Here is a 17,334-nt window from a genome sequence, read left to right as displayed (position 1 = left end):
GGCTTCATGGAAGAAGTTCAAGCGTGGTTCCAAGCATCCTCCTGCAGTAAGACCCTGGAGACTTCCTTTCTCCGCCGACCTGTTGAGGGCCGCTGGACTCCGGGCATCAACATCAGCACCGGGAAGTCGGTCGAAGGGGCTTCGGGTTCGTCAGACCCTCGCCAGGGGCGCACGACCTGACCCCCCGCCCCTCACCTGAGTCCCAGAACCGGTAGACCCGGCTCGGCCCGTCCCCGGTAGCGGCTACGTGCACAGAAGGGTGTGCGCGTCGCGGATCTGCAGGCCGGGTCCTGCCCGGCGGCCCTGCCCTGTGCGGCCGCGGGGCCTAGGAGGTCGGGTCTAAGCCCCCGGGGCCGGTGCTCCGCCCGTCCGGGGTCGTTCGACCCCCACAGCCGCGCACGTCACGGCCCCCGTGTCGCCTCCGGTCACTGCAGGCCCAGCAGGGCCCCGCTTTTCTGGCGGGGCGGGGCGCGGCGTCGCCACGTGACGCCTCGCCCCCGCCCGGCCCTGATCACATGGGTGGCACGGCCGCTGCGTCAGTCACCGTCCTGGCTGCGGGAGTCCAGCCGCCGTCGCCGCCGCCGCCAGCGGACGGGGCGGGGATCCCGGTGCCAGGTCTTCGTCGGCCCGCCCCTGCCGCCTCAGTCGGCCGTCCCGGGCTGGGCCCGACCGTCATGGAGCGGGGCGGGACCTCCGCCTGTTCCGTGTGAGGCGCGTCGCCGCCGCCCCCGCCTGCGCCTTTCCAGACCTGCCGAACCCCCGCCGCCGCCCGGAGCCCCTCGTCCTTGGCAGTCTGTCGCCGCCCCCGGGCGGGCTCGAACGCGCGTCCGGTGAAGGTGCAGGCCCGGCGCCGCCGCTGCCGCAGCTGGGAGATGGTTTGGGCCTAGCGGAGCAGGGATTGGAGGTGAGAGGGGCCGACTGACTGACGGAGGGCCGGGCCGGGCCGGGCCTGGCCGCGGGGTGCGGGGTGGGGGTGGGGGTGGGGGAGACGGTGAACTGGGTCCGCCTTGGGGGCTCGGGAGACCCTCCAGGCCGGGGCTGCTCGATCCGGCTTCGCCCTTCTTCTTTCCGTTTCACCCCCACCCCCGGCCTGGAAAAAAAAAAAAAAAAAACAACATAAGGCTAACCATCCTAACAAAAATTTCCAGAAATCCATCTTTTCACCGTTTCCCCTTTCCGCTTTCGTTTCTTAATCCATTCCAGCCCTCAGAAAATTTAGCGACAGATTCGTGATTTTTTAATATCCTCTTCAGTTTCAAGTTATTTGTAGAGAAAATAGGCCTAGATTTCTGGCTATCATTACCCAACTAGTTCTCGCTTTCCTTCTCGCGATCCTGCGCACGTCTCTCCCCCTCTCTCTCTCGCTCTCTTTCTCCCTCTCCCTCTCTCTCTCTCGCTCTCTCCCCCCCCCCCACCTCTGCAAAAAAAAAAAAAAAAAAAAAAAGGGAAAAAAATTTTCCACCTTCGGCTCTCGAAGGGGATTGACTAAAAATGGGAAGGTGGGGGTGTAATACTTGAATAGCCGCCCCCCCCCACCCCCCGCCCCTAACTTCTCAGTCGGTCTGTTACCTAGTTATCCCGATAGCTCGGGTTTGGATATTGATGTTTAGGCCTTTCCTCCAGCTGCCTGTGCCCGGGGTTAATCTCGTAATTGACGTCAGTGCTTTGTTCCTTCCACTTTGCTGTTCCTTCCACTCTTTGAGGGTGGATCTTGGAGTATAGGAGTTTGAGGACTATCTTTACTGCTTTTTCTCTTACAGTGGTTATCATTTATAGGAAGTTGAAAGTACAAATCTGAAATGCTCGTGCATGGAGTTGCACTAAGACGAAGAGTTCCATTTAGGGTTCTTCTCGTAGTCAGTTGCCATTCAGAGTGGCTTTACAGAAATTTTAAACTAAGGCCAGTCTCTTTTTCAGTGACCGGTATGTCTTGAGGGAACCTAAGCAATAAGTGCCTGTGAATAAGATGTTTGCAAATGTGACATTTAAGATACGTGTTGATTTTTAGGACTCATGTGTTTAAAAAGCTCAAAGCTTTGTTTCCATATTGATTCTGCAAAGCTTTGTGAAGTGCTTTTGTCATTTCACTGTACTTTGATTTATCAAAATTGAAATATTTATGTGAATTTTCTTAATTTGACATTTGATAAGAGCCTTTGTGGCCTGCGAATCTGCCTGGATCTTCTTTGGTCATACGTGCATAAAGACGTGTTGGCAAGTGGCCACTTGTCTTTTAACAAAGCTGGCTTCTTTAAAATTTTCTGGTTATTTTCCTCATTCATCACTGCATTTTTCAGTCTCTAAACATTAAAAAAAAATCCTCCAGAAGTATTTTTAATGATCTTTTAGAGTCAATTTACCTGGGAGCAGTGATTTTTCTTTTTTTTAAATATCAGCAGTTTCATTCAGTTTGTGGTGGCTTGTATGCTGATGACTTTAGGTTTTGTTAGCTCTGCAGGAACAGTAGGCAAATTCTACTTTAAGTATAAGTTTGCATCAGGTGTGGACAAGATAGGAGGTCTGTGAATGACCCAACCTTTACTGTATGGTTTACACACACACACACACACACACACACACACACACACTCTCAAAGAGCTTAGCTGTATTAATTGGAAAGCACTCCACAGTTTTGGGGTGTAGAGATGATTGTACAGTGCTTTGGTAAAGCTCTGTAATTAAGAATTCCTAAAGATAGAATATTTTCATTCAGATTACTTTCTCTTTGTCATATGACATACATTCTCTGTGCTCTTGAATTGTATGCCTTTTGTAATAGCTGATATATTCTCCTTTTGTATTGTAATTTTCTGATAGGTCTCTTGTAGTGTGTTTAGAACAAGAGCTATGTTTATATCTCTCCAGTATCATCAGTATTTTACACAGTTGTTAGATTGAATGTGAATGTGATATCCAATCTAAGTTTTCACAAAGGGATAATCTAAAGCAAACTGTATGAGCAAGTGATCAATATTTGAAGGGGAGAAAGTAACTGTCAGCTACAGAAGATGACAGAAGGTGAAGGCTTCTAAAAGTTATGTATCTTACCTTTTTTGAAGAGCTAAGGTAAATGTCATGGTTTATGTGTACCTGAGAGGAACAAAGAAAACAGGTATTTCTTCTTTTGTGGCCATCTACTGGTTTAGAATGGAGTCCAAAATGTATGAGGCCTTTTCTTTGTAGTATTTTTCATAAAATCAAAGAAGTACTCTTACAGGTATTAAAGGCACACGTGGACAGTAACCCAGAAGTACAGTACATATTGTAAAAGTTGATGACTTAGGTTTTATTTTTTACTTTAGCTCTATTCTCCAGGTATTTTATTATAAAAACTTTTTTTAGGTCAACTGTACTCAAATTTAAAAAAATTCTTTTTAACTTTCCTATGTCATGTAAAGGTTTCCCAGCTTTTGAACTCCCAGCCCTCATTATATTTTACCCATTTCCTTTTTCATTTCCTCTGATAAGTTGGAATGATTATACTTGATTTCTGGGAGGGTGTGTGTAAGTGTGAAACGAGATGTAGTCAGTGATTAAAGCTAACCAGACCTGTTACTTTGGTGCTTTTTCCTTTGGTTCAAGCAGGTACCACTACTTGTAACTTTTTATACTGAGTATCTTGGTTGCTTGAAGTGATAACTCTAGTAAATGGAAGAGGACATGATAAACATGACCGTTATGGAGTTTTGGCTGATCATCTGCATTCCTGTCTGTCTTGATGTTCATTTTCACTAGCATCACATCCTGAGAATTTTAATGGTATTGGCACACAGAAAATATTAGAACCAGTGAATTCATTTCCAAAATATTACAAAAACATTTTAATATTGAGACTACTTATTAATCCTGGTTTTTTTAATGTTTATTTTTGAGACAGAAAGAGAGAGTGAGAGTGCAGGGGAGGGGCAGAGAGAGAGGGAGACATAAAATCTGAAGCAGGCTGCAGGCTCTGGGCGATCAGCACAGAGCCCGATGCAGGGCTCAAACCTATGAACCTTGAGATTGTGACCTGAGCTGAAGTTGGACGCCTAACCAACTGAGCCACCCAGACACCCCTTAATTCTCTCTCTCTTTTTTTTAAAGCTTATTTATTTTGAGAGAGAGGACTAGAGAGAGAGTGTGTGATGCAAGCACGCACACAAGCAGGAGAGGGGCAAAGAAAGAATCCCAAGCAGGCTCAGCCCTCCCAGAGCAGAGCCCAATGCAGGGAACCATCCCATGAACCTGGAGATCATGACCTGAGCTGAAATCAGGAGTTGGGTGCCTAATCAACTGCGCCACCCAGCCTAATTCTGTTTTTGAACAAAGAAATTTTATTTAAAATCATCTTTCAAATGGCTAAAATACAAAACTCAAGAAACAACAAGTATTGGTGAAAATGTGGAGAAAAAGGAATCCTTATGCACTGTTGGTGGAATTTCAAACTGGTGCAGCCACCGTGGAAGACTGTTTACTTAAAAAATTGAAAATAGAACTACCCTGCAATCCAGTAATCACACCACTGGGTATTTACCCCAAAACTTTGAAAACACTAATTTTGAGGGATACATGCACCCCTGTGTTTATTGCAGCATTATTTGCAATAGCCAACTATGGAAGCACCTCAAGTGTCCATCAATAGATAAATGGATAAAGAAGATTGGTATATAGATACAATGGAGTACTATTCAGCCATAAAAAAGAATGAAATCTTGCCATTTGCAACAGTATGGATGGATCTAGAGAATATGATGCTAAGTGAAATAAGCCAGAGAAAGACAGATAGCATATGATTTCACGCCTATGTGGAATTTAAGAAACAAAACAAACGAAGGAAAGAAAAAAGAGACAAACCAAAAAATAGACTCAACTACAGAGAACAAACAGACAGTTACCAGAAGGGAGGTGGGTGGCAGGAATGGGTGAAAAAGGTGAAGGACCTTAGGAATGCACTTGAAAAAAAATTTTTTTTAAAAATATAATTCCAGGGGCGCCTGGGTGGCGCAGTCGGTTAAGCGTCCGACTTCAGCCAGGTCATGATCTCGCGGTCCCTGAGTTCGAGCCCCGCGTCGGGCTCTGGGCTGATGGCTCAGCCTGGAGCCTGCTTCCGATTCTGTGTCTCCCTCTCTCTCTGCCCCTCCCCCGTTCATGCTCTGTCTCTCTCTGTCCCAAAAATAAATAAAAAACGTTGAAAAAAAATTTTTAAATATAATTCCAGTATAGTTGACACAGTGCAATTGTCTTGATGAGCTCTAAGTAACGTATGGAACTGTTGGATCACTATATTGTACACCTGAAACTAATATAGCAGTGTATGTTAATGACACTGAAATTTAAAAAAAAGCAGATATAGTCAAAAAATTAAAAAAAAAATGAAATTTACCTGCTTCATCATGTATATATTTTATTAAAAAATCTGTAACCTGAGGAATGTTCTGAGGGAAGGTAATTTTACCGCTTTTGTGGTGCCAAATGAACCATGGTGGTGGCTTTTAGGAGGGTAGACAAAGCTTATTATTGGGTACCGTTTTAAACTATTTTTATAATTTCCTAGGATAGGTAAAAGAACCTTGGGCATTGTTTTTCCAGAGTTGTAGGTGTGTGGCAGGGGAAATCAGGGATTGACATGAATACATTGCTCTGGAAAGCCAGTATGGTTTGACTACCCAGATATTGCCATGATCTACCTTGGGACTGTGCTACTTGAGGCTACTTTAGGACTGAATGGGTCTCACATGATTTTGTTAAGTTAGAGCTGGCTAGTGAGTTATAGTTTTTCACTTTGACTTTTTCTTTTCTTGTCATTATGGTAGCGACAGTTTTATGGAGAGGTGAGTATAGGCCAGTGCTTTGCATTGACAGGACTTCCCACCTCTTTGCAATTGTTTCCATTTCTTCCATCTGAAATAACACTTTTCCTCTCTTGTTCCCTACCCTGTTAAAATTTCACTGTCTGTTAAGGCACAGTGGAAGTACCATTGCCTTCCTAAAGTTTTCCATGATTCCTCTGGATACTCCAACTGGGACCTACCTTTTTTGAATCCCTGCATCACTTTGTATCTTCCTTACTTGTTATGTTAACTAGGGGACTGTACCCTGCTGAGTGACATCTGGCACCATGTATCAGGGAAGACATTCTGGTAAAATAAAGACTGTGTAATACTATTTCCTTATATATCTCTAAAAAATAAGGATTAAAACAATAATCCAACTTTTCAGTAAAGAAGTTAATACTAATTTCTTAGTGTCATCGTGTATTTAGTCAGTCTTCAGATTTCTCTGATTTTTTGCACTTACTCATTACTATACAATTAGTTTGATAAAGAAGCCATGTTTTTTGCCCTATGAGATTTCTCACAGTCTAAATAGTGCTGGATGCATCCCTGTGGTATTATATAGTATGTTCCTCAGTCCCTTGTTTTTTCTGTATATAGTAGTTACGTTTAGAAGCTTGATCCAATTAGGGGCACCTGGGTGGCGCAGTCGGTTAAGCGTCCGACTTCAGCCAGGTCACGATCTCGGGCCCGTGGGTTCGAGCCCCGCGTCAGGCTCTGGGCTGATGGCTCAGAGCCTGGAGCCTGTTTCCGATTCTGTGTCTCCCTCTCTCTCTGCCCCTCCCCCGTTCATGCTCTGTCTCTCTCTGTCCCACAAATAAATAAACGTTGAAAAAAAAAATTAAAAAAAAAAAGCTTGATCCAATTGAAGCTTGACTTTTTATTTCATTTTTTTAATATTTATCTATTTTGAAAGAGGGTGAGCCAGGAAGAGGGCAGATGCCTAACCAAGGCCACCCAGGCAGCCCTTGAATTTTTATTTTTACTTTGTGTTTTTAAAATTTATTTTGAGAGATAGAGAGCGAATGTGTGAGGGGCAAAGAGAGAGGGAGAAAGAGAATCCCAAGCAGGCTCTGCGCTGTCAGTGGGGCGGGGCTTGAACCCATGAATGGCAAGGTCATGACCTGAGCCTACATCAAGAGTTGGATGCTTAACTGAGTCACCCAGGTGCCCCTGAATTTTTATTTTTATTTATTTATTTATTTTTTAACGTTTATTTTCAGAGAGAGAGAGAGAGAGAGAGAGAGAGAGAGAGAGAGAGAGAGAACAAGTTGAGGAGGGGCAGAGAGGGAGGGAGAGAGAACATCCCAAGCAGACTCCACACTATCAGTTCAGAGCCTGATGCAGGGCTCTTTCCCATGAACCATGAGATCATGACCTGAGTGGAAATCAAGAGTGGGAGGCTCAACCAACTGAGCCAACCAGGCACCCTCTGAATTTTTACTTTTAAATAAACTGTGTTCAAAATGGGGTTTGAACTCACGACCCCAAGATCAAGAGTTGCATGCTCTACTAACTGAATCAGTCAGGCACCCCAAGGCTTGAATTTTTTTTTAAATGGCAAGATTACTTCATGGGTAGTGTTGTGTACTTCCTCTGCAGTCTTTTTTTTTTTTTTTAAATGTTTATTATTTTGAGAGAGAGACAAAGTGCAACCTGGGGAGGGGCAGAGAGAGGGAGATGCAGAATCTGAAGCAGGCTCCAGGCTCTGAGTTGTCAGTACAGAGCTCCACACAGGGCTTGAACTCAGGAGCTGTGAGATCATGACTTGAGCCTAAGTCAGATCCTTAGCAGACTGAGCCACCCAAGTGCCCTGTTTTGTTTTGTTTAATGTTTTTATTTTTGAAAGAGTGTGGAGAGCTCAAGCTGGGGAGGAGCAGAGAGAGGGGTACAGAGGATCTGGAGGGAAGCAGGCTCTGTGCTGACAGCAGAGAGCCCAGTATGGGACTTGAATTCACAAATAGTGAAATCATGACCTGAGCTGAAGTCCCACGTGCTACTAACTGAGCCACCCAGGTGCCCCTCCTCTGCACTCTTAAACTTTATGCCTGTCTTCTCATCCTGTTCCTGAAATTGCTCTTGCCAAGGCCGCCTGTGACTTCTTTATTGCCAAATTATATAGTTACTGCTTATTCCTTTATCTCTTTGTCTCCTTACTTTTGTTAACCATTTTCTACTTGATACTGTTTTCTTCCTGGACTCTTACGACTTTGTCCCTTTCTTCCTACCAGTTGCGTTCTTGCAGACTTAGTTCTCTGCTAATGCTTTGATATTGAAAGTTCTTGATTTTAGCCTTGGCCTTCGTTTTTTTTTTTTTAATTTTTTTTTTAATGTTTATTTATTTTTGACAGAGAGAGAGAGAGACAGAGCATGAGCGGGGGAGGGGCAGAGAGCAAGGGAGACACAGAATCCGAAGCAAGCTCCAGGCTTCCACCTGTCAGCACAGAGCTGGACGTGGGGCTCGAACTCACAGACCGCAAAATCATGACCTGAGCCGAAGTCAGACGCTCAACCGACTGAGCCATCCAGGCACCCCCTAGCCTTGGGCTTTTGTTTTCACTCTTCTGGATGATCTCATCCATTTGTATAGCTTCAGCTACCATCTCTTAAGTGTTTTATGGGAACCAGAACTCTTATTCAACTGAATACCTTCCTTTGGATTGTTTAGTAGGCACTTTGTTTTGGTTAGGCGAGTGACACATATCTAACTTAAACTAAACAGAACTTGTTGAGAACATACCACATATCCCATGAATTGTAAGAAAGGCAATCAACCCACAAGAGGACAGCTAGAACTCAGGAGCAGCTGGATCCAGGGGCTGCAGATGTGGTTAGGAGTATCTCTTTATTACTCTCCAGATGTTCTTTCTCTATTCAATTTGCCCTTGCTGCAGATGAAATTTAACACTTAACTAATACCTTTTGAGTTTTAAATTTCATATCTGCTGCTATCAGAGAGAGGCTGCCTTGATTCTAAATCTCAATTCCAGGAAAAGGACTCATTTGGTGATATGTCCAACTGTGGAGCACAACTTTGGCTAGGGAGCTACATTGTAATAACATGTTCTAACTGGGGCACCTGGGTGGCTCAGTCATTTAAGCTTCCAACTCTTGGATTTGACTCTTGGTTTTAGCTCAGGTCATGATCTCATGGTTTGTAAGATTCTTTTTTCTCCCTCTCTGCCCGTCCCCAGTACTCGTGCATGTGCACATGCGCATGCTGTTTCTGTCTCTCTCTGCCTCTCTCTCGTGTGTATGCATGCTCTCTCTCAAAATAAGTAAATAAACAAACAAACAAAAAAACCCAATATGCTCTAACTGCAGCATTCCAGAGAGAAGTGGAGTAAAGGGCACTCTAAAACATAGTTGTCCCCCTCATTCATCCCATAGCTATTTAGTGCACACACAGTCCTACTTTTATGTATGCATATATATATATATGCATATATATATATATATATATATATAAATGTTTACTTATTTACATTGAGAGAGAGAGAGAGAGAGAGAGAGCGCACATGCAAGCAGAGAGGGGCAGAGAGAGAGGGAGAGAGAGAATCTCAAACAGGCTTTGCATTGTCATTGCAGAGGCTGATGCAGGGCTCGATCTCATAAACCATGAGATCATGACCTCAGCTGAAATCGAGAATTGGATCGTTAACTGACTGAGCCACCCAGGCGCCCCTGTTGAATATGTATTTTTTAACATAATATAGCTATCTGCATACAACAGCAGATACCCTCATCTCTTCAATAGAGACAACCCAATTTCCATCCAAAGGCCCTTGTTCTCTGAGTGCAGATTCACACGGTGATATCCTTTGTTAATTGGTCTAGCTAGATCTGCTTTGTCACATATTTGAAAGTTGTGGGCTAAATACTAAATTTGATCATCCCTGAGATAACTGATACATAGTTGTGGAAAAACAACAAAAACACCAACAAAACTAAAACTGTTTGGTGTGGAGGAGAGAGGAAGGTAGCATTGTTCCAAGACTTACACCATACGTTGCTAGGCAAGTACAGTGTAAGGTAAATGGCAAAACCAGCAAGTATGTGGGCCTTCATCTGTTGACTTCCTTGCAAATGGAGTGAGTTCTTTGGTAAGCCAAATGAAAATTTTCAGTTCTGTCAACTAGGATTGTTTTCCTTGTCTGTTGTTTTAAGTTAAGGTTAACACTGAGAGGACATCTGGAAGGAGTTTTAAGGGAAGGCAGTTCTGTGTTGCCTCAGCATAAGGATCAGTAAGCTATGGTTAGTAGGCCCAGTGCTGCCTGCTTTTGTATGGCCTGTGAGCTAAAAATGTTTTTTATATTTTTAAATGGTGGGAAAAAAATATTGTGGCCTGTGAAAATTATAGGAAACTCAAATTCAGTGTCCATAAATAAAGTTTTATTGGGACACAGACGACACACCCATTTGTTTCTGTGTTGATTGTAGCTGCTTTTGCTGCTACAATAGGAGAGTGGAATAGCTGTGACCGTAGGGCCTGCAAAGCCTAAAATATTTACTCTGTGGCTTTGAAAAAGCTGGTCATCTCCTGTCTTAGCAGATCCCTGGTGGATAGTTGAGATTGAGTATTGTTTTAGGATTCAATGTTAGTTTACATGGTCCCTATTTACTGTGGTGGCAGTTAGGGTTTTTTGATTGTGGAATGTGTGTGTGCATGTGTATGAATAGATAGAAATAAATTTTAAAAATACATAAAAAACAGATGTGGTCTGGGCATTGGCTTAGCTTAAGTTAGGGATTCAGACTTCACTGGTCACCTGTACCTTGAAGGTACGGTGAAGGGGGGCAAAAATTTCCAGAAAAGCTGGGGGAGAGGTAAGGCTGGAAGCTCATCAGATAGTTTCTGTGAGTGTTCATCATGTACAAATTAATTCTTCTACTGCTTCTCAGTCAATCCCCTCACCCCCAAATCCTGCCCTTTTCCTTGCCTTGGGTAACGTACCACTGTCATCGCCTTTGCAGAAACCTCCAAGTTGTCCTTGATTCCTGTTTTACTTCTCACATCTGGCTGGCCCCAAGAGTCTACTTCCTTAACATCTTTAAATTTAAATGCTCTCTCTATATTATCTGTATTCCTAGTATTACTGCCTTAATCCAGGTTTTCACTTTTCACTGAATTATTGCAGCACCCTTCTCGTTTGCTTCCTGACTTCCCTCTAAACTATAAATCTGATTTTGTCCCTTAAAACTTTTTAGTTGTGTTTCATTTTTTGTACTGTTCTTCTAACTAGGGATTCTTCTGTAACATCTGAAGCACTGCTTTGTAGCCAGCTACTCCCTTGGGAGTTTGTTGCTGTGTTTAGATGTTGTTTATTACTGTGTTTGTGCCAAGTTATAATGCACTGTACTAATGATTTTGTGGTGGTTCAGACAAGGAAAGAAGGTGAGTACAACTGGATCATGTCATGGTAGGTTGTTAATTTAAGCAGGCCAAACCAGTAAGAACCCTGGCATAGTAGTTAGTGTCATGTCTTCACTGTGAGATGTATCTAGTGTATCCCATCTATGTAATTAATCAATATGAAAGAGTTTGTTTACAGTATAAGTGTTTTGTTCCAAATCTCAGCAGTCATTATACTACATACACATTTACTGTAGATTTCAATTAAATTACTTAAATCACAAATAAGATAGATTGCAAAAGTTAACAAGTGAGGACTCTTTATTTTATTCTTTTTTTTTTTTTAAGTTTATTTATTTATTTTGAGAGAGAAAGGGAGAGAGGAAGTCCAAGCAGAGTCCTTGTCAGTGCAGAGTAATGGTAAGATTATGACCTGAGCTGAGATCCAGTCGTACACTTAACCGACTGAGCCACCTGGGTGCCCCAGCAAGTGAGGACTCTTTAAAATTTTTTTTAATGTTTTTTATTTATTCTAGAGAGAGAGAGAAAGAGAGTGAGAGACACGGAGCAGGAATGGGGGGAGGGGCAGAGTGAGAAAGGGGCACAAAATCTGAAGCAGGCTCCAGGCTCTGACCTGTCAGCACAGAGCCCGACGCGAGGCTCGAATTCACAAGCTTGAGATCGTGAACTGAGCCGAAGTTGGACACCTAACCAACTGAGCTACCCAGGTGCACCTATTATTATTATTTTTTTAATTTTTAAAATGTTTTAAAATTGATATTTAAGGACCTCTAGCTGGCATGGTAGTATATGGTTGTATTTCCCTAAACTAGCAACTATAAATACTTGGAATTATTAAACCCATCTTGTATCACATATTTATAAGCATTTCCTGTGTTAGTATTATCGAAGTCATATTGTAGAAGTGGTTTGTAAATATGAAACCAGACCTGAGATTACGTATTTCTAGGATCGATTACAACATTGTTTGTGACTTATTATGAATACATCATAATCTTATATTAATGTTATTTTATTTAAAAAATGTTTTTAATGTTTATTTTTGAGAGAGAGAGCACAAGCAGGGGAGGGGCAGAGAGAAAGGGAGAATTTTGCAGAATCTGAAGTAGGCTTTAGGCTCTGAACTGTTCGCACAGAGCCTCATACAGGATGTGAACCCAGGAACCTCAAGATCATGACCTGAGCTGAAGTAGGAGGCTTAGCTGACTGAGCCACCCAGGCGCCCCATGTTATGTTAATGTTACTTTAAATTTTGTTTTGTATTTAATTTTTAAAGTTGTTTCTGTTTTACAGTTAGGTAAAACTTAAGAGCTATAAATATAATGAGTTCATACCTAATTTTATGTTTTAGTATTTTTTTAATGTAATAAAGTCGTCACTCAAGATCTGGGAGATTTCATTTTCTTTGCAGAGGTCTCTTTATATTTTCCAGATCTGATAAACAATCCCACAGGTCTGGTCTGATTTCATGTATCTCTCCAGTCTTAACTTTTATTTTGTACTCCCCCAACCCTATTTTCCACCTGTACTTGATACACCTGTATTCCCTGGTTGTGCTGTGCTCTCTCTTCTTGGCTGTTGCACTTGTTCTCTCTGCTTAGAACCAACCTCCCTCTTTTGCCTTCCTCCCTTTCCTTCCTCCTTCCCTACTGCCATCTTTCTCTAGTCTGGGTAGCTGCACCCAAATCTTGGAGATGAAGAGTACTTTTATTTATTTATTTATTTTTTAATATTTTTTTAACGTTTATTCATTTTTAAGAGACAGAAACAGAGCGCCAATGGGGGAGGGGCAGAGAGAGAGACGGAGACACAATCTCAAGCAGGCGCCAGGCTCTGAGCTGTCAGCACAGAGCCTAACGTGGGGCTCAAACCCATGAATGGCGAGATCATGACCTGAGCCAAAGTTGGACACTTAACCTTAAGACTGAGTCACCCAGGCGCCCCAGAGTACTTTTATTTTTAATATCCTTAGCATTAGTGCAGTGTCTGGCACAGTATATGCTCTGGTTAAGTAATTGGTGAATGAACTAAGAGTGTTAACATTGTACCTTATGTGTTGTATAGGTCTATACTGAAAGATAGTTTTTAAAATAACAATTGTAAAACCTTCAAAATTCCTTCTGACTTTTGTCTGAATGTTACAAGTCTGAATTAGAAAATATTTTGAAAGTATGTTTACTCTTCTTACTTACAGTTTGATCTTTCAAAGTAAATATTCTTTGTGCCATGATAAATAACCCGTAACTTCTAAGTTATTATTAAAGAGCAGTAGCCTTAAATGGCCTTAACCTTCTTAAAGCAGTATTCCTGTTTACATTTAACTGGAACCTTATTAACAGAATTTAGAGTTAATAAAGTGGGTTAAGTTACCAACTCTTGATTGTAGCTCAGGTCATGATCTCACTGTCATGGGATTGAGCCCTGCATCAGGCTCTGTACTGAGCTTGGAGCCTGCTTGAATCCCCTCTCTGTCTGTCTCTGCCCTTCTTCTGCTCAACTGCATGCTCTCTCTCTCTCAAAATAAATAAACTTAAAAAAAAAAATCGGGGTACTTTGTTACCATCCGTTTTTCACATATGCAAATGATGATGAAATTACTGAGAAATTCCTTTTAGTGTGCACTCCAAGGATCTTTTGCTGTATAATGTTGTTAAACTTTTGCTTAATGTGGTATATGCATTTTTAAGTAAAAAAATTGCTTTTATTTTGCAGTTTGGACTTGTATTCTTTTCTCTTGGCTTCCTCAGGTACTGCAAATGAAAGCAGTCTTACAGTGCTCTGTTGAACAGATCATTTCTTTCTGGATGTTGTAGACTGAAATACTCAGTTTTTACACCTTCCCACTTTGCCAAGTATGATTCTGAGATTTTACAGTCTAGCACTTACATTTGGTGAACATTTGAGAGTACAGGGTTTAAGTAAAAATAGAAATTGATCATTTCTGTATGTTTTTTTTTTTCTTGAACATATGTTGTTTTACTTTTAGATAAACTCTTGTAGAAAAATTGCTTTAAAAGCAACAGAGCTCATTTAATATCACTATTAATGCCTTTATTGGATTGATAATATATTGAATACAGTATAAAGAAGACCCACTCTCTTATTGTTATCAGATATAACTGAAAGTCTTAGGAAATGGGAGACTATCTGTGGATAGAAAATGATGGGTCACATCATATTTTGAAACCCAACTTTTAGTGAGTGTTACCACTGACTCTTAGGGCAATAACACTACAGTTGTGACCTTTATGAAACTCATCACGTGTTTTGAGTATGTCTCGTATGCCTGCCACTGTGTTAATCACCACAGGGGTTAAAGAGTAAGTGAAATGATGTTTATGTGGCTCTTACTCTCTAGAGGCTTATAATAAGGAGGTGAGTAGGGAGAGTCCCTAGAATATCAGTAAATAATCCTAATGTAATGCAAGTCTTAAGTGCCAGATGAGATACAAAGAAATTCTTTGGAAAGTAAGTGATTTTAGTGACAGAGGAATCTTGGAGGGCTTTTTGGAGGAAGTGGGGTATGCAGTAAACTTTGAAATGGATGTGTTTAGAAATGGGGAGAAGGAAGGATATTCTAAGTAGAGGGACTAGTTTTTGAGTAAATATGTAGATCTGGATGTGTGTAGGTTATTTTTAGGCCCAGATAAACCCTGAAGGTTTTATAGAAATAGGTAAGAATTTAAAAAGCTGTGGACAGTTTTAAATCCTGGGATGAGAATTTAGGATTAGGATTTTCCATAGAGCTTGGAGTTTTTGATTTTTAAGCAGAAGAATGTTTTAAGTACTTCTGTTTCATAAAAATATGAAAGTAATTATCAACTCATATATTACAGAAGTTTCCAATAGGAGACCTTAGTGGGTTTTAGATATTGCATGCTTTGAAAGCAAGAAACTGAATCAAAAGATTTTTCTCCTTTTTTTTTTAAATTTTCAGTTTTTTTTTAAAGTTTATTTTGAGAGAGACAGAAACAGCAGGAGACGGGCAGAGAGAGAGAGAGAGAGAGAGAGAGAGAGAATGAATCCCAAGCAGGCTCCATGCTGTCAGCACAGTCCTATTGCAGGGATCAAACTCACAAGCCATGAGATCACAATCCAAGCTGAAGCCAAGATTGGACGCTTAACCAACCGAGGCACCTAGGTGCCCCAAGATTGTTTTCTTTCTAAAAGGAACTGTAAACTTTGACTTTTAACCATCGTTTCCACCCATTCATTCATCTTTAAAGATGAAAATAGACTTCTCAGTTTATTTGTCCATATACTTTTAGAATTTGGTAGTAACTTTTTGAGAGAAGTTTGAACTAGTAAAATTTGGTTTACATATTTCTCAAGTATTAGTAAAAGCCCAAGAAATATAATTTTACTTGGTTTTGGTTCTGAAAATGGTTTTGGTGTGTAAAACTGTGCAGGACTACTGGGAGAAGGAACATTTTAGGATTATTATTGAGAGAAATATCTAGAAGGAAGCAGCTGGTTATAAGTAATATGAATAGTCATATTCTTATGTTCACATTTAAGTGTTGAGCATACTTGTGTGTGTAATAAACATTTCTTGAATTGAGACTTAAAATTATCTAGATTTTTTAAAAAAAAATCTTTAAGGGGCGCCTGGGTGGCGCAGTCGGTTAAGCGTCCGACTTCAGCCAGGTCACGATCTCGCGGTCCGGGAGTTCGAGCCCCGCGTCGGGCTCTGGGCTGATGGCTCAGAGCCTAGAGCCTGTTTCCGATTCTGTGTCTCCCTCTCTCTCTGCCCCTCCCCCGTTCATGCTCTGTCTCTCTCTGTCCCAAAAATAAATAAACGTTGAAAAAAAAAAATCTTTAAGTAGGCACCACTCCCAGTGTGGGGTTTGAACTCACAACCCTGAGATGAAGAGTCGCATGTTTTACCAGTTGAGCCAGCCAGTTGCCCCTGTCTAGTATTTTAAAAAGAATACATTTATCAGTAACCCACTTGGAAAATACTGTTTCAAATGACTTCTTGAACAATTGAATGTGTGTGTAATGACATAATAAACATTGGTTGTGGTATTGTTTGACCTCTAAGATGAGCAAATAAAGTTTTGCTTTATTAGAAAAAGCTTCATAGAGAAAGTGGATTGAGTTATAGTCATAGAATCAGAGTTGTATAGCTTGGCAGATAAGTAAAGACATGTGTTTCAATTCTGATCTAAAATAATTAATGCATACGTTAAGTGTCTGCTAAATTAAAATGTTGCAGATGGTGTCTGATTTTAGTGTAATATGAGTCTTAATTATTCCAGTTTTGAAATACTGGGATTTTGTGATGTTAGGTGAAGAATCTCATGATCTCTAAGTATTATTTTATAGTGAGATAATTGCTCCTTTCTAACCAGGCCCTGAAGTTCATTAGTTTACTTACTGAAGTGATTGTCCACTAGGTTATATTCTAGGTATGCAAGGCTGAACAAAACAGACAACATTCTCTGATCATGACCTAGTGGGAGAGGAAATATTAATGAACATCAAAAGAAGTGTATACTTAATTATAATTAGGTACTCTGAGAGAAAATGGAATTGTCTACATGAATTTCCTAATGCTGAAAAAAGCACCACAAGTTCAAGAAGCTAAAAAAAGAAAAGATGATTGGTGGGCACTGGGAAGGGAGGTTATTCATAAGGTATAAAATAAATCTGATGAGATAGGTGGGAGTCACGTCAAGTATGAAGTTACATCATTGCTTTGTAGGCCATTTCAGGACCTTAAAGTTTTTCCTAAGGTAAATGGAAAGCTTACTAAAATTTTTAAAGCAGGGGTTGGGTGATATGATCCGGTTTGTGTTTTAAAAAGATCACTTTGGAGGCACCTGGATGGTTTGGTGGTTGAGCTTCTGACTCTTTTTTCTTTTCTTTTTTTTAATGTTTATTTATCTTGAGAGAGAAAGAAAGAGAGGGAAAGTGAGTGCGAGCTCATGATAGGACTGTCTGGGGAGATGGGGAGGGACAGAGAGAGAGGGAGAGAGAGAATCTCATAAACTATGAGATCATGACCTGAGCCAAAATCAAAAGTTGGACGCTTAAATGACTGAGCCACCCGCATGCCCCTTGAGCATCCCAGTCTTGATTTTGGCTTAGGTCATGATCCTAGGGTCATGGAATTGAGCTCCACGTTGGGCTCTGCTGAGTGTG

At 41.3% G+C, this 17,334-nt stretch overlaps 1 protein-coding gene across 2 annotated transcripts in view; it reads left to right on the top strand.

The window, feature by feature from the left end:
- The first annotated feature begins 528 nt into the window (after nt 1-528).
- The window catches only part of AFF4 (AF4/FMR2 family member 4), a 97,292-nt gene continuing 80,486 nt past the window's right edge, over nt 529-17,334 (top strand). The window contains exon 1 of one of the 2 annotated variants that reach the window (XM_043587702.1): nt 529-904. The gene's annotated coding sequence lies outside the window, so the exon portion shown is untranslated. The remainder of the gene's footprint in view (nt 905-17,334) is intronic. The other variant, XM_043587681.1, reaches the window with a different exon arrangement.

This window comes from Prionailurus bengalensis, chromosome A1 (genome assembly GCF_016509475.1).
Source record: "Prionailurus bengalensis isolate Pbe53 chromosome A1, Fcat_Pben_1.1_paternal_pri, whole genome shotgun sequence".
Classification (NCBI taxonomy): Eukaryota; Metazoa; Chordata; class Mammalia; order Carnivora; family Felidae; genus Prionailurus; species Prionailurus bengalensis.
The sequence above is the reverse complement of the archived record's forward strand: the minus strand, read 5'-3'. Positions and strand labels throughout refer to the sequence as shown.